We start from the raw sequence: 17,022 nt of genomic DNA on the forward strand, positions 1-17,022 counted from the left end.
TCCGGCCGGGCGCTGTGGCTCACGCCTGTAATCCTAGCTCTTGGGAGGCCGAGGCGGGCGGATTGCTCAAGGTCAGGAGTTCAAAACCAGCCTGAGCAAGAGCGAGACCCCGTCTCTACTATAAATAGAAAGAAATTAATTGGCCAACTGATATATATATAAAAAATTAGCGGGGCATGGTGGCGCATGCCTGCAGTCCCAGCTACCCGGGAGGCTGAGGCAGAAGGATCACTCGAGCCCAGGAGTTTGAAGTTGCTGTGAGCTAGGCTGACGCCACGGCACTCACTCTAGCCTGGGCAACAAACCGAGACTCTGTCTCAAAAAAAAAAAAAAAAAAAAATGAATCCGAAGAGAAAAGTAAAAGGAGGCCTGTGGAGCAGGTCTGGGTGTGACTCCGGATCCCCGAACATCAGGTGCCACCACCAAAGATTCCTACGTGTAGCCCATAGAACCCCAAAAGCAACGGGAGGAGTTCTGGTCACATACTCCCTCAAAATGACATCCTGGCCTTCTTCTGGAACTCCCTCCCCTCTCAGACTCTCAAGGTTTCCTCCAGCGTGTCGGCTCCCACAGAGCAGACCTTTGGTCTGAGACCTGACAGTCCAGAAGCCACGCATGCTGCCGCGTGGCGGCGGTGTCACGGCTCGGGACAAGAGGAGGCCCCACGGTGCGGGCTGGGGCGCCAGGCACCGCGGCGGGCGCTGAGGGTGGGGGTCACCCCCACCCCGGGCCGCCCCCGCACTCCCAGAAACGCGACAGAACCAGAGGCAAAAAAAAAAAGAAGAAGCCTACGGCACCCGGTATTCCCGGGCGGTCTCCCATCCAAGTTCTAACCAGGCCCGACCCTGCTTAGCTTCCGAGACCAGACGGGATCGGGCGCGTTCGGGGTGGTGTGGCCGTGGACGGCGGAGGGCGCCCCTGCCCCGCTCAAGAAGCCGAGCCTCTCTGCGCTTCCCCGCCGCCTCCTCCCGCCCCAGGCCCCGCGCCGGGTCGGGCCTGTTGAGTTCGCCGGGCCGGGTCCCGCGGGCTCCGAGGGACGGGGGTGACAGGCGGGGCGGGCAGGGAGCGGCGGGCCGGGGTTGGGGGCTGTCTCTGTATACACAAACACTCACACTCACTCACTCACTCACTCACTCACTCACACTCACACAAGATGCGCCTCCACGGCTGGACCCGCCAAGGTGGAGCCCTTCAAGCCCCCCTCCTCTCCTTGCCTGGCCTCCTTCACCTCCCCGCCCCCCACCCCCAGCGCGCCGGGGCCGCTGACTGCGCACGGGCGGGAGGGGCGGGGCGCTCGCCCTTTGACCCCAGCCAGGGGCCGCCCTCCCCCACAACCCCTTCCAGCTGCTCCCCCCGCCCTGTTGCCCGGCGGCCGCCTATTCCCCCGGGCCAGGGCTGGGGCACAGCGCACGGGGGAGGGGAGCCAGTGTATGGGGCGTCTCTCTCTCTCGGGATGTGTCCCATGGGTGGGGTGGGGTGGCGTGGTTTGTGGGGCGCTGAAGAAATCAGTCCCCTCCATCTCCTCCCTCTGGAAAACACCCAAGCCCTTGGAGAACTGCCCGCACCTCTACCTACCGTGGGGGCCGGGACCCTCCTCTGTGTCCTCCTGTGGCCCAGTCCAAGGGGCCTGGGCCTGGCCGGGGCTGCATTGGACCCCGACCACCCTGGCGTGTGGACTCGCTAAAAATCGGCGATTAGATATTGGATTCCAGCGTCATTGAGGTCATTTCACTAATGAGTGCACCGCAAAGAGTTTCCTAATCCATCTGTGAGGGTGGCAACCGAAAGAGAATTTTAGAGCTGACGGAATAGGCGAGGAAAGGCATAGGAGATTTCCACACCCAGTAAGGAAGCCTTTCCCGAAGTGGAAGAAAGAAAGGAGCAAACAGAGACACCGGTAGCCCGCCCGGATCAGAGTCTGCCCCTGAGAGAAAGTACCCTGACCAGGTTCACCCGTGGGTGGGTCGCGAGCTAGCGGCATTCAGAAGAGCGAGGCCCGCAGTCTGTGCAGAAGACACCTGCACTCGGGTGTGTGTGGCGGCACAATTCACAAGCAGCTCCAGATGTTAAACCAAGGAGAAGCCAGGGAGTTCCCAACGCCCCAGGTGTCCTCAGCCCACGACTGGCTGCTGTGGGAATGCGAAGCCCGGCTCCTTGTCTCAGAGCGGGGCAACCAGGAGGTGTGATGTCCACCCCGGCGTTCCCAGGAGGATCAGACTGAAGCTGGGACTTGGCCTGAAAGTGTCCCCTCGCATGGCCACCCCCTTCCCCTTCCTGCTCCTCTACTCCTGGTGCCCCTCCATCCAGGGGCCAGACCTTAAAGAGTCACCCGCAAGAGAATCCTGGTCCCAAAGGAGCCTTCTGGGGGACCCCTGCTGAGAGAGGTTGTGGGCATGGCCCGCTGGGGCTCTGCCCGACCCAGGGCTGAGAGATGCAACCTCCCAGCTCTGGGTCCCTGCAGGAAGTGTTGGCAAGCACAGGGCCGGTCCTCCAAAGGCCCAGGTGCAGGGAGCCCAGGCCAAACAGCCTGTGGAAGAAGCCACATGCTGTGCCACCCCGGGGAACACGACTGCAGGCCACGGCCCTTCCCACCCCCTCCTCCTCCTCCTCCTCCTCCTCCTCCTCCTCCTCCTCCTCCAACCCCGCCCCCGCCCCCGCCCCCACATGGCACAGGGCCCAGAGACACCTCAGACACTTGCTACCCAAAGTGCAAAGGGCATCAGTTGCTCCTCCAAACCCCCCCCCAGCCCAGCAGACCGCGTTGTCCAGCCAGCCCCCGGGCCTCCCTGGGGTGCCCAGCACAAAAGTGCAGACACCCACCGGACCCTCAATCTCAGTTTTCGGATGTTTTTGCCACTCTGAGGACCCGCAGGCCAGCTGGGCCTTCTGGCAGGACAGAGAGCCCCGGAATCCGACGTGGAGAGCTGGGTATACGTCCCCATGAGGAGGCGGTCCCCACCTCCGCGGCTATCCCCTTGCGGGCAGCGGCAGCCGCGGGGCCTCAGAGAAGACACCAGGCTGGGCCCCCACGGCACAGCGGGAGCACGTCCCCCGCAGGCCACTTAGCGACGGCGGCCAGCCGGCGGACGGTTGGGTTGCGCGAGACGCTGCGGCCGCCCTGCTACCGGGTTCCTGGGAGGGCGTCCTGGAACCAGCGTCCACACCAAGCCCTTGGAAGGCCCAGGCGACGGAGGAGCCCCGTCAGGCAGGGGCCGAGGACGGTGACGGCCCGGGCGGGGAGGAGCGTGTCAGGCAGGGGCAGAGGACGGTGACAGGTGATAGGCCGGGCGGGAAGGAGTCAGTCAGGCAGGGGCCGTGGAGGAGACGGGCTGGGTAAGGGTTAGGGTTAGTGTCAGGGCACAAGTCACAATCGCAAAGACCTGGAAGCCACCCGAGTGCCCATCGACCCACGAGTGGGTAAATAAAATGTGGCGCGTGGACACCACGGAGTGCTATTCGGCTATGAGGAGCAGCGGTGAGGGGGCACCTCTCGTGGTTCTCCTGGCCAGAGCTGGAACCCGTTCCAGTAAGCCAAGTATCCCAAGAATGGACACACGAGCACCACGTGCTCGCGCTCACCAGCAAATGGGTACGAACCGATGGACACCTAAGTGGACACAGAGGAATCACCTTCTTCGGGTGGGTGTCGGGCGGGTGGGGGGAGGGGATGGGCATACACATCCATTAGGAATGGGGTGGGTGCGCACCGACTGGGGGATGGGCGCACTTGAAGCTCTGACCCGAGGGGGGAGGCTGGGAGAGGGCAACGCACCCGACCTTAACATTGGTGCCCCCACAATATGCTGGAACAACATGAGAGGTAAATGAATAAGAACACGGGGGGGGGAGGGGGGCACGGGCAACACATGTCACCTTAATACTTGGACTCCCATCATCTGCTTGAAAAGAGAGAGAAAAGAAAATGCAATAATAGAGATAAGAGACACTTTTTAAAAATAATGAATCCGGCCGGGCGCTGTGGCTCACGCCTGTAATCCTAGCTCTTGGGAGGCCGAGGCGGGCGGATTGCTCAAGGTCAGGAGTTCAAAACCAGCCTGAGCAAGAGCGAGACCCCGTCTCTACTATAAATAGAAAGAAATTAATTGGCCAACTGATATATATATAAAAAATTAGCGGGGCATGGTGGCGCATGCCTGCAGTCCCAGCTACCCGGGAGGCTGAGGCAGAAGGATCACTCGAGCCCAGGAGTTTGAAGTTGCTGTGAGCTAGGCTGACGCCACGGCACTCACTCTAGCCTGGGCAACAAACCGAGACTCTGTCTCAAAAAAAAAAAAAAAAAAAAATGAATCCGAAGAGAAAAGTAAAAGGAGGCCTGTGGAGCAGGTCTGGGTGTGACTCCGGATCCCCGAACATCAGGTGCCACCACCAAAGATTCCTACGTGTAGCCCATAGAACCCCAAAAGCAACGGGAGGAGTTCTGGTCACATACTCCCTCAAAATGACATCCTGGCCTTCTTCTGGAACTCCCTCCCCTCTCAGACTCTCAAGGTTTCCTCCAGCGTGTCGGCTCCCACAGAGCAGACCTTTGGTCTGAGACCTGACAGTCCAGAAGCCACGCATGCTGCCGCGTGGCGGCGGTGTCACGGCTCGGGACAAGAGGAGGCCCCACGGTGCGGGCTGGGGCGCCAGGCACCGCGGCGGGCGCTGAGGGTGGGGGTCACCCCCACCCCGGGCCGCCCCCGCACTCCCAGAAACGCGACAGAACCAGAGGCAAAAAAAAAAAGAAGAAGCCTACGGCACCCGGTATTCCCGGGCGGTCTCCCATCCAAGTTCTAACCAGGCCCGACCCTGCTTAGCTTCCGAGACCAGACGGGATCGGGCGCGTTCGGGGTGGTGTGGCCGTGGACGGCGGAGGGCGCCCCTGCCCCGCTCAAGAAGCCGAGCCTCTCTGCGCTTCCCCGCCGCCTCCTCCCGCCCCAGGCCCCGCGCCGGGTCGGGCCTGTTGAGTTCGCCGGGCCGGGTCCCGCGGGCTCCGAGGGACGGGGGTGACAGGCGGGGCGGGCAGGGAGCGGCGGGCCGGGGTTGGGGGCTGTCTCTGTATACACAAACACTCACACTCACTCACTCACTCACTCACTCACTCACACTCACACAAGATGCGCCTCCACGGCTGGACCCGCCAAGGTGGAGCCCTTCAAGCCCCCCTCCTCTCCTTGCCTGGCCTCCTTCACCTCCCCGCCCCCCACCCCCAGCGCGCCGGGGCCGCTGACTGCGCACGGGCGGGAGGGGCGGGGCGCTCGCCCTTTGACCCCAGCCAGGGGCCGCCCTCCCCCACAACCCCTTCCAGCTGCTCCCCCCGCCCTGTTGCCCGGCGGCCGCCTATTCCCCCGGGCCAGGGCTGGGGCACAGCGCACGGGGGAGGGGAGCCAGTGTATGGGGCGTCTCTCTCTCTCGGGATGTGTCCCATGGGTGGGGTGGGGTGGCGTGGTTTGTGGGGCGCTGAAGAAATCAGTCCCCTCCATCTCCTCCCTCTGGAAAACACCCAAGCCCTTGGAGAACTGCCCGCACCTCTACCTACCGTGGGGGCCGGGACCCTCCTCTGTGTCCTCCTGTGGCCCAGTCCAAGGGGCCTGGGCCTGGCCGGGGCTGCATTGGACCCCGACCACCCTGGCGTGTGGACTCGCTAAAAATCGGCGATTAGATATTGGATTCCAGCGTCATTGAGGTCATTTCACTAATGAGTGCACCGCAAAGAGTTTCCTAATCCATCTGTGAGGGTGGCAACCGAAAGAGAATTTTAGAGCTGACGGAATAGGCGAGGAAAGGCATAGGAGATTTCCACACCCAGTAAGGAAGCCTTTCCCGAAGTGGAAGAAAGAAAGGAGCAAACAGAGACACCGGTAGCCCGCCCGGATCAGAGTCTGCCCCTGAGAGAAAGTACCCTGACCAGGTTCACCCGTGGGTGGGTCGCGAGCTAGCGGCATTCAGAAGAGCGAGGCCCGCAGTCTGTGCAGAAGACACCTGCACTCGGGTGTGTGTGGCGGCACAATTCACAAGCAGCTCCAGATGTTAAACCAAGGAGAAGCCAGGGAGTTCCCAACGCCCCAGGTGTCCTCAGCCCACGACTGGCTGCTGTGGGAATGCGAAGCCCGGCTCCTTGTCTCAGAGCGGGGCAACCAGGAGGTGTGATGTCCACCCCGGCGTTCCCAGGAGGATCAGACTGAAGCTGGGACTTGGCCTGAAAGTGTCCCCTCGCATGGCCACCCCCTTCCCCTTCCTGCTCCTCTACTCCTGGTGCCCCTCCATCCAGGGGCCAGACCTTAAAGAGTCACCCGCAAGAGAATCCTGGTCCCAAAGGAGCCTTCTGGGGGACCCCTGCTGAGAGAGGTTGTGGGCATGGCCCGCTGGGGCTCTGCCCGACCCAGGGCTGAGAGATGCAACCTCCCAGCTCTGGGTCCCTGCAGGAAGTGTTGGCAAGCACAGGGCCGGTCCTCCAAAGGCCCAGGTGCAGGGAGCCCAGGCCAAACAGCCTGTGGAAGAAGCCACATGCTGTGCCACCCCGGGGAACACGACTGCAGGCCACGGCCCTTCCCACCCCCTCCTCCTCCTCCTCCTCCTCCTCCTCCTCCTCCTCCTCCAACCCCGCCCCCGCCCCCGCCCCCACATGGCACAGGGCCCAGAGACACCTCAGACACTTGCTACCCAAAGTGCAAAGGGCATCAGTTGCTCCTCCAAACCCCCCCCCAGCCCAGCAGACCGCGTTGTCCAGCCAGCCCCCGGGCCTCCCTGGGGTGCCCAGCACAAAAGTGCAGACACCCACCGGACCCTCAATCTCAGTTTTCGGATGTTTTTGCCACTCTGAGGACCCGCAGGCCAGCTGGGCCTTCTGGCAGGACAGAGAGCCCCGGAATCCGACGTGGAGAGCTGGGTATACGTCCCCATGAGGAGGCGGTCCCCACCTCCGCGGCTATCCCCTTGCGGGCAGCGGCAGCCGCGGGGCCTCAGAGAAGACACCAGGCTGGGCCCCCACGGCACAGCGGGAGCACGTCCCCCGCAGGCCACTTAGCGACGGCGGCCAGCCGGCGGACGGTTGGGTTGCGCGAGACGCTGCGGCCGCCCTGCTACCGGGTTCCTGGGAGGGCGTCCTGGAACCAGCGTCCACACCAAGCCCTTGGAAGGCCCAGGCGACGGAGGAGCCCCGTCAGGCAGGGGCCGAGGACGGTGACGGCCCGGGCGGGGAGGAGCGTGTCAGGCAGGGGCAGAGGACGGTGACAGGTGATAGGCCGGGCGGGAAGGAGTCAGTCAGGCAGGGGCCGTGGAGGAGACGGGCTGGGTAAGGGTTAGGGTTAGTGTCAGGGCACAAGTCACAATCGCAAAGACCTGGAAGCCACCCGAGTGCCCATCGACCCACGAGTGGGTAAATAAAATGTGGCGCGTGGACACCACGGAGTGCTATTCGGCTATGAGGAGCAGCGGTGAGGGGGCACCTCTCGTGGTTCTCCTGGCCAGAGCTGGAACCCGTTCCAGTAAGCCAAGTATCCCAAGAATGGACACACGAGCACCACGTGCTCGCGCTCACCAGCAAATGGGTACGAACCGATGGACACCTAAGTGGACACAGAGGAATCACCTTCTTCGGGTGGGTGTCGGGCGGGTGGGGGGAGGGGATGGGCATACACATCCATTAGGAATGGGGTGGGTGCGCACCGACTGGGGGATGGGCGCACTTGAAGCTCTGACCCGAGGGGGGAGGCTGGGAGAGGGCAACGCACCCGACCTTAACATTGGTGCCCCCACAATATGCTGGAACAACATGAGAGGTAAATGAATAAGAACACGGGGGGGGGAGGGGGGCACGGGCAACACATGTCACCTTAATACTTGGACTCCCATCATCTGCTTGAAAAGAGAGAGAAAAGAAAATGCAATAATAGAGATAAGAGACACTTTTTAAAAATAATGAATCCGGCCGGGCGCTGTGGCTCACGCCTGTAATCCTAGCTCTTGGGAGGCCGAGGCGGGCGGATTGCTCAAGGTCAGGAGTTCAAAACCAGCCTGAGCAAGAGCGAGACCCCGTCTCTACTATAAATAGAAAGAAATTAATTGGCCAACTGATATATATATAAAAAATTAGCGGGGCATGGTGGCGCATGCCTGCAGTCCCAGCTACCCGGGAGGCTGAGGCAGAAGGATCACTCGAGCCCAGGAGTTTGAAGTTGCTGTGAGCTAGGCTGACGCCACGGCACTCACTCTAGCCTGGGCAACAAACCGAGACTCTGTCTCAAAAAAAAAAAAAAAAAAAATGAATCCGAAGAGAAAAGTAAAAGGAGGCCTGTGGAGCAGGTCTGGGTGTGACTCCGGATCCCCGAACATCAGGTGCCACCACCAAAGATTCCTACGTGTAGCCCATAGAACCCCAAAAGCAACGGGAGGAGTTCTGGTCACATACTCCCTCAAAATGACATCCTGGCCTTCTTCTGGAACTCCCTCCCCTCTCAGACTCTCAAGGTTTCCTCCAGCGTGTCGGCTCCCACAGAGCAGACCTTTGGTCTGAGACCTGACAGTCCAGAAGCCACGCATGCTGCCGCGTGGCGGCGGTGTCACGGCTCGGGACAAGAGGAGGCCCCACGGTGCGGGCTGGGGCGCCAGGCACCGCGGCGGGCGCTGAGGGTGGGGGTCACCCCCACCCCGGGCCGCCCCCGCACTCCCAGAAACGCGACAGAACCAGAGGCAAAAAAAAAAAGAAGAAGCCTACGGCACCCGGTATTCCCGGGCGGTCTCCCATCCAAGTTCTAACCAGGCCCGACCCTGCTTAGCTTCCGAGACCAGACGGGATCGGGCGCGTTCGGGGTGGTGTGGCCGTGGACGGCGGAGGGCGCCCCTGCCCCGCTCAAGAAGCCGAGCCTCTCTGCGCTTCCCCGCCGCCTCCTCCCGCCCCAGGCCCCGCGCCGGGTCGGGCCTGTTGAGTTCGCCGGGCCGGGTCCCGCGGGCTCCGAGGGACGGGGGTGACAGGCGGGGCGGGCAGGGAGCGGCGGGCCGGGGTTGGGGGCTGTCTCTGTATACACAAACACTCACACTCACTCACTCACTCACTCACTCACTCACACTCACACAAGATGCGCCTCCACGGCTGGACCCGCCAAGGTGGAGCCCTTCAAGCCCCCCTCCTCTCCTTGCCTGGCCTCCTTCACCTCCCCGCCCCCCACCCCCAGCGCGCCGGGGCCGCTGACTGCGCACGGGCGGGAGGGGCGGGGCGCTCGCCCTTTGACCCCAGCCAGGGGCCGCCCTCCCCCACAACCCCTTCCAGCTGCTCCCCCCGCCCTGTTGCCCGGCGGCCGCCTATTCCCCCGGGCCAGGGCTGGGGCACAGCGCACGGGGGAGGGGAGCCAGTGTATGGGGCGTCTCTCTCTCTCTCGGGATGTGTCCCATGGGTGGGGTGGGGTGGCGTGGTTTGTGGGGCGCTGAAGAAATCAGTCCCCTCCATCTCCTCCCTCTGGAAAACACCCAAGCCCTTGGAGAACTGCCCGCACCTCTACCTACCGTGGGGGCCGGGACCCTCCTCTGTGTCCTCCTGTGGCCCAGTCCAAGGGGCCTGGGCCTGGCCGGGGCTGCATTGGACCCCGACCACCCTGGCGTGTGGACTCGCTAAAAATCGGCGATTAGATATTGGATTCCAGCGTCATTGAGGTCATTTCACTAATGAGTGCACCGCAAAGAGTTTCCTAATCCATCTGTGAGGGTGGCAACCGAAAGAGAATTTTAGAGCTGACAGAATAGGCGAGGAAAGGCATAGGAGATTTCCACACCCAGTAAGGAAGCCTTTCCCGAAGTGGAAGAAAGAAAGGAGCAAACAGAGACACCGGTAGCCCGCCCGGATCAGAGTCTGCCCCTGAGAGAAAGTACCCTGACCAGGTTCACCCGTGGGTGGGTGGCGAGCTAGCGGCATTCAGAAGAGCGAGGCCCGCAGTCTGTGCAGAAGACACCTGCACTCGGGTGTGTGTGGCGGCACAATTCACAAGCAGCTCCAGATGTTAAACCAAGGAGAAGCCAGGGAGTTCCCAACGCCCCAGGTGTCCTCAGCCCACGACTGGCTGCTGTGGGAATGCGAAGCCCGGCTCCTTGTCTCAGAGCGGGGCAACCAGGAGGTGTGATGTCCACCCCGGCGTTCCCAGGAGGATCAGACTGAAGCTGGGACTTGGCCTGAAAGTGTCCCCTCGCATGGCCACCCCCTTCCCCTTCCTGCTCCTCTACTCCTGGTGCCCCTCCATCCAGGGGCCAGACCTTAAAGAGTCACCCGCAAGAGAATCCTGGTCCCAAAGGAGCCTTCTGGGGGACCCCTGCTGAGAGAGGTTGTGGGCATGGCCCGCTGGGGCTCTGCCCGACCCAGGGCTGAGAGATGCAACCTCCCAGCTCTGGGTCCCTGCAGGAAGTGTTGGCAAGCACAGGGCCGGTCCTCCAAAGGCCCAGGTGCAGGGAGCCCAGGCCAAACAGCCTGTGGAAGAAGCCACATGCTGTGCCACCCCGGGGAACACGACTGCAGGCCACGGCCCTTCCCACCCCCTCCTCCTCCTCCTCCTCCTCCTCCTCCTCCTCCTCCTCCAACCCCGCCCCCGCCCCCGCCCCCACATGGCACAGGGCCCAGAGACACCTCAGACACTTGCTACCCAAAGTGCAAAGGGCATCAGTTGCTCCTCCAAACCCCCCCCCCAGCCCAGCAGACCGCGTTGTCCAGCCAGCCCCCGGGCCTCCCTGGGGTGCCCAGCACAAAACTGCAGACACCCACCGGACCCTCAATCTCAGTTTTCGGATGTTTTTGCCACTCTGAGGACCCGCAGGCCAGCTGGGCCTTCTGGCAGGACAGAGAGCCCCGGAATCCGACGTGGAGAGCTGGGTATACGTCCCCATGAGGAGGCGGTCCCCACCTCCGCGGCTATCCCCTTGCGGGCAGCGGCAGCCGCGGGGCCTCAGAGAAGACACCAGGCTGGGCCCCCACGGCACAGCGGGAGCACGTCCCCCGCAGGCCACTTAGCGACGGCGGCCAGCCGGCGGACGGTTGGGTTGCGCGAGACGCTGCGGCCGCCCTGCTACCGGGTTCCTGGGAGGGCGTCCTGGAACCAGCGTCCACACCAAGCCCTTGGAAGGCCCAGGCGACGGAGGAGCCCCGTCAGGCAGGGGCCGAGGACGGTGACGGCCCGGGCGGGGAGGAGCGTGTCAGGCAGGGGCAGAGGACGGTGACAGGTGATAGGCCGGGCGGGAAGGAGTCAGTCAGGCAGGGGCCGTGGAGGAGACGGGCTGGGTAAGGGTTAGGGTTAGTGTCAGGGCACAAGTCACAATCGCAAAGACCTGGAAGCCACCCGAGTGCCCATCGACCCACGAGTGGGTAAATAAAATGTGGCGCGTGGACACCACGGAGTGCTATTCGGCTATGAGGAGCAGCGGTGAGGGGGCACCTCTCGTGGTTCTCCTGGCCAGAGCTGGAACCCGTTCCAGTAAGCCAAGTATCCCAAGAATGGACACACGAGCACCACGTGCTCGCGCTCACCAGCAAATGGGTACGAACCGATGGACACCTAAGTGGACACAGAGGAATCACCTTCTTCGGGTGGGTGTCGGGCGGGTGGGGGGAGGGGATGGGCATACACATCCATTAGGAATGGGGTGGGTGCGCACCGACTGGGGGATGGGCGCACTTGAAGCTCTGACCCGAGGGGGGAGGCTGGGAGAGGGCAACGCACCCGACCTTAACATTGGTGCCCCCACAATATGCTGGAACAACATGAGAGGTAAATGAATAAGAACACGGGGGGGGGGAGGGGGGCACGGGCAACACATGTCACCTTAATACTTGGACTCCCATCATCTGCTTGAAAAGAGAGAGAAAAGAAAATGCAATAATAGAGATAAGAGACACTTTTTAAAAATAATGAATCCGGCCGGGCGCTGTGGCTCACGCCTGTAATCCTAGCTCTTGGGAGGCCGAGGCGGGCGGATTGCTCAAGGTCAGGAGTTCAAAACCAGCCTGAGCAAGAGCGAGACCCCGTCTCTACTATAAATAGAAAGAAATTAATTGGCCAACTGATATATATATAAAAAATTAGCGGGGCATGGTGGCGCATGCCTGCAGTCCCAGCTACCCGGGAGGCTGAGGCAGAAGGATCACTCGAGCCCAGGAGTTTGAAGTTGCTGTGAGCTAGGCTGACGCCACGGCACTCACTCTAGCCTGGGCAACAAACCGAGACTCTGTCTCAAAAAAAAAAAAAAAAAATGAATCCGAAGAGAAAAGTAAAAGGAGGCCTGTGGAGCAGGTCTGGGTGTGACTCCGGATCCCCGAACATCAGGTGCCACCACCAAAGATTCCTACGTGTAGCCCATAGAACCCCAAAAGCAACGGGAGGAGTTCTGGTCACATACTCCCTCAAAATGACATCCTGGCCTTCTTCTGGAACTCCCTCCCCTCTCAGACTCTCAAGGTTTCCTCCAGCGTGTCGGCTCCCACAGAGCAGACCTTTGGTCTGAGACCTGACAGTCCAGAAGCCACGCATGCTGCCGCGTGGCGGCGGTGTCACGGCTCGGGACAAGAGGAGGCCCCACGGTGCGGGCTGGGGCGCCAGGCACCGCGGCGGGCGCTGAGGGTGGGGGTCACCCCCACCCCGGGCCGCCCCCGCACTCCCAGAAACGCGACAGAACCAGAGGCAAAAAAAAAAAGAAGAAGCCTACGGCACCCGGTATTCCCGGGCGGTCTCCCATCCAAGTTCTAACCAGGCCCGACCCTGCTTAGCTTCCGAGACCAGACGGGATCGGGCGCGTTCGGGGTGGTGTGGCCGTGGACGGCGGAGGGCGCCCCTGCCCCGCTCAAGAAGCCGAGCCTCTCTGCGCTTCCCCGCCGCCTCCTCCCGCCCCAGGCCCCGCGCCGGGTCGGGCCTGTTGAGTTCGCCGGGCCGGGTCCCGCGGGCTCCGAGGGACGGGGGTGACAGGCGGGGCGGGCAGGGAGCGGCGGGCCGGGGTTGGGGGCTGTCTCTGTATACACACACACTCACACTCACTCACTCACTCACTCACTCACACTCACACAAGATGCGCCTCCACGGCTGGACCCGCCAAGGTGGAGCCCTTCAAGCCCCCCTCCTCTCCTTGCCTGGCCTCCTTCACCTCCCCGCCCCCCACCCCCAGCGCGCCGGGGCCGCTGACTGCGCACGGGCGGGAGGGGCGGGGCGCTCGCCCTTTGACCCCAGCCAGGGGCCGCCCTCCCCCACAACCCCTTCCAGCTGCTCCCCCCGCCCTGTTGCCCGGCGGCCGCCTATTCCCCCGGGCCAGGGCTGGGGCACAGCGCACGGGGGAGGGGAGCCAGTGTATGGGGCGTCTCTCTCTCTCGGGATGTGTCCCATGGGTGGGGTGGGGTGGCGTGGTTTGTGGGGCGCTGAAGAAATCAGTCCCCTCCATCTCCTCCCTCTGGAAAACACCCAAGCCCTTGGAGAACTGCCCGCACCTCTACCTACCGTGGGGGCCGGGACCCTCCTCTGTGTCCTCCTGTGGCCCAGTCCAAGGGGCCTGGGCCTGGCCGGGGCTGCATTGGACCCCGACCACCCTGGCGTGTGGACTCGCTAAAAATCGGCGATTAGATATTGGATTCCAGCGTCATTGAGGTCATTTCACTAATGAGTGCACCGCAAAGAGTTTCCTAATCCATCTGTGAGGGTGGCAACCGAAAGAGAATTTTAGAGCTGACGGAATAGGCGAGGAAAGGCATAGGAGATTTCCACACCCAGTAAGGAAGCCTTTCCCGAAGTGGAAGAAAGAAAGGAGCAAACAGAGACACCGGTAGCCCGCCCGGATCAGAGTCTGCCCCTGAGAGAAAGTACCCTGACCAGGTTCACCCGTGGGTGGGTCGCGAGCTAGCGGCATTCAGAAGAGCGAGGCCCGCAGTCTGTGCAGAAGACACCTGCACTCGGGTGTGTGTGGCGGCACAATTCACAAGCAGCTCCAGATGTTAAACCAAGGAGAAGCCAGGGAGTTCCCAACGCCCCAGGTGTCCTCAGCCCACGACTGGCTGCTGTGGGAATGCGAAGCCCGGCTCCTTGTCTCAGAGCGGGGCAACCAGGAGGTGTGATGTCCACCCCGGCGTTCCCAGGAGGATCAGACTGAAGCTGGGACTTGGCCTGAAAGTGTCCCCTCGCATGGCCACCCCCTTCCCCTTCCTGCTCCTCTACTCCTGGTGCCCCTCCATCCAGGGGCCAGACCTTAAAGAGTCACCCGCAAGAGAATCCTGGTCCCAAAGGAGCCTTCTGGGGGACCCCTGCTGAGAGAGGTTGTGGGCATGGCCCGCTGGGGCTCTGCCCGACCCAGGGCTGAGAGATGCAACCTCCCAGCTCTGGGTCCCTGCAGGAAGTGTTGGCAAGCACAGGGCCGGTCCTCCAAAGGCCCAGGTGCAGGGAGCCCAGGCCAAACAGCCTGTGGAAGAAGCCACATGCTGTGCCACCCCGGGGAACACGACTGCAGGCCACGGCCCTTCCCACCCCCTCCTCCTCCTCCTCCTCCTCCTCCTCCTCCTCCTCCTCCTCCAACCCCGCCCCCGCCCCCGCCCCCACATGGCACAGGGCCCAGAGACACCTCAGACACTTGCTACCCAAAGTGCAAAGGGCATCAGTTGCTCCTCCAAACCCCCCCCCCAGCCCAGCAGACCGCGTTGTCCAGCCAGCCCCCGGGCCTCCCTGGGGTGCCCAGCACAAAAGTGCAGACACCCACCGGACCCTCAATCTCAGTTTTCGGATGTTTTTGCCACTCTGAGGACCCGCAGGCCAGCTGGGCCTTCTGGCAGGACAGAGAGCCCCGGAATCCGACGTGGAGAGCTGGGTATACGTCCCCATGAGGAGGCGGTCCCCACCTCCGCGGCTATCCCCTTGCGGGCAGCGGCAGCCGCGGGGCCTCAGAGAAGACACCAGGCTGGGCCCCCACGGCACAGCGGGAGCACGTCCCCCGCAGGCCACTTAGCGACGGCGGCCAGCCGGCGGACGGTTGGGTTGCGCGAGACGCTGCGGCCGCCCTGCTACCGGGTTCCTGGGAGGGCGTCCTGGAACCAGCGTCCACACCAAGCCCTTGGAAGGCCCAGGCGACGGAGGAGCCCCGTCAGGCAGGGGCCGAGGACGGTGACGGCCCGGGCGGGGAGGAGCGTGTCAGGCAGGGGCAGAGGACGGTGACAGGTGATAGGCCGGGCGGGAAGGAGTCAGTCAGGCAGGGGCCGTGGAGGAGACGGGCTGGGTAAGGGTTAGGGTTAGTGTCAGGGCACAAGTCACAATCGCAAAGACCTGGAAGCCACCCGAGTGCCCATCGACCCACGAGTGGGTAAATAAAATGTGGCGCGTGGACACCACGGAGTGCTATTCGGCTATGAGGAGCAGCGGTGAGGGGGCACCTCTCGTGGTTCTCCTGGCCAGAGCTGGAACCCGTTCCAGTAAGCCAAGTATCCCAAGAATGGACACACGAGCACCACGTGCTCGCGCTCACCAGCAAATGGGTACGAACCGATGGACACCTAAGTGGACACAGAGGAATCACCTTCTTCGGGTGGGTGTCGGGCGGGTGGGGGGAGGGGATGGGCATACACATCCATTAGGAATGGGGTGGGTGCGCACCGACTGGGGGATGGGCGCACTTGAAGCTCTGACCCGAGGGGGGAGGCTGGGAGAGGGCAACGCACCCGACCTTAACATTGGTGCCCCCACAATATGCTGGAACAACATGAGAGGTAAATGAATAAGAACACGGGGGGGGGAGGGGGGCACGGGCAACACATGTCACCTTAATACTTGGACTCCCATCATCTGCTTGAAAAGAGAGAGAAAAGAAAATGCAATAATAGAGATAAGAGACACTTTTTAAAAATAATGAATCCGGCCGGGCGCTGTGGCTCACGCCTGTAATCCTAGCTCTTGGGAGGCCGAGGCGGGCGGATTGCTCAAGGTCAGGAGTTCAAAACCAGCCTGAGCAAGAGCGAGACCCCGTCTCTACTATAAATAGAAAGAAATTAATTGGCCAACTGATATATATATAAAAAATTAGCGGGGCATGGTGGCGCATGCCTGCAGTCCCAGCTACCCGGGAGGCTGAGGCAGAAGGATCACTCGAGCCCAGGAGTTTGAAGTTGCTGTGAGCTAGGCTGACGCCACGGCACTCACTCTAGCCTGGGCAACAAACCGAGACTCTGTCTCAAAAAAAAAAAAAAAAAAATGAATCCGAAGAGAAAAGTAAAAGGAGGCCTGTGGAGCAGGTCTGGGTGTGACTCCGGATCCCCGAACATCAGGTGCCACCACCAAAGATTCCTACGTGTAGCCCATAGAACCCCAAAAGCAACGGGAGGAGTTCTGGTCACATACTCCCTCAAAATGACATCCTGGCCTTCTTCTGGAACTCCCTCCCCTCTCAGACTCTCAAGGTTTCCTCCAGCGTGTCGGCTCCCACAGAGCAGACCTTTGGTCTGAGACCTGACAGTCCAGAAGCCACGCATGCTGCCGCGTGGCGGCGGTGTCACGGCTCGGGACAAGAGGAGGCCCCACGGTGCGGGCTGGGGCGCCAGGCACCGCGGCGGGCGCTGAGGGTGGGGGTCACCCCCACCCCGGGCCGCCCCCGCACTCCCAGAAACGCGACAGAACCAGAGGCAAAAAAAAAAAGAAGAAGCCTACGGCACCCGGTATTCCCGGGCGGTCTCCCATCCAAGTTCTAACCAGGCCCGACCCTGCTTAGCTTCCGAGACCAGACGGGATCGGGCGCGTTCGGGGTGGTGTGGCCGTGGACGGCGGAGGGCGCCCCTGCCCCGCTCAAGAAGCCGAGCCTCTCTGCGCTTCCCCGCCGCCTCCTCCCGCCCCAGGCCCCGCGCCGGGTCGGGCCTGTTGAGTTCGCCGGGCCGGGTCCCGCGGGCTCCGAGGGACGGGGGTGACAGGCGGGGCGGGCAGGGAGCGGCGGGCCGGGGTTGGGGGCTGTCTCTGTATACACACACACTCACACTCACTCACTCACTCACTCACTCACACTCACACAAGATGCGCCTCCACGGCTGGACCCGCCAAG

At 62.6% G+C, this 17,022-nt stretch overlaps 5 pseudogenes; all 5 read right to left on the reverse strand.

Moving 5' to 3' along the window:
• Positions 1-785: 785 nt before the first annotated feature.
• LOC142867591 (uncharacterized) lies at positions 786-904 on the reverse strand (annotated as a pseudogene).
• Positions 905-4,749: 3,845 nt separating this feature from the next.
• On the reverse strand, positions 4,750-4,868 carry LOC142867592 (uncharacterized; annotated as a pseudogene).
• Positions 4,869-8,709: 3,841 nt separating this feature from the next.
• LOC142867593 (uncharacterized) lies at positions 8,710-8,828 on the reverse strand (annotated as a pseudogene).
• A 3,843-nt stretch (positions 8,829-12,671) lies between these two features.
• Positions 12,672-12,790, reverse strand: LOC142867594 (uncharacterized; annotated as a pseudogene).
• Positions 12,791-16,630: 3,840 nt separating this feature from the next.
• LOC142867595 (uncharacterized) lies at positions 16,631-16,749 on the reverse strand (annotated as a pseudogene).
• Between the last annotated feature and the right edge of the window lie 273 nt (positions 16,750-17,022).

This window comes from Microcebus murinus, unplaced genomic scaffold (genome assembly GCF_040939455.1).
Source record: "Microcebus murinus isolate Inina unplaced genomic scaffold, M.murinus_Inina_mat1.0 scaf018_hap2_Mmur4.0, whole genome shotgun sequence".
Lineage (NCBI taxonomy): Eukaryota > Metazoa > Chordata > Mammalia > Primates > Cheirogaleidae > Microcebus > Microcebus murinus.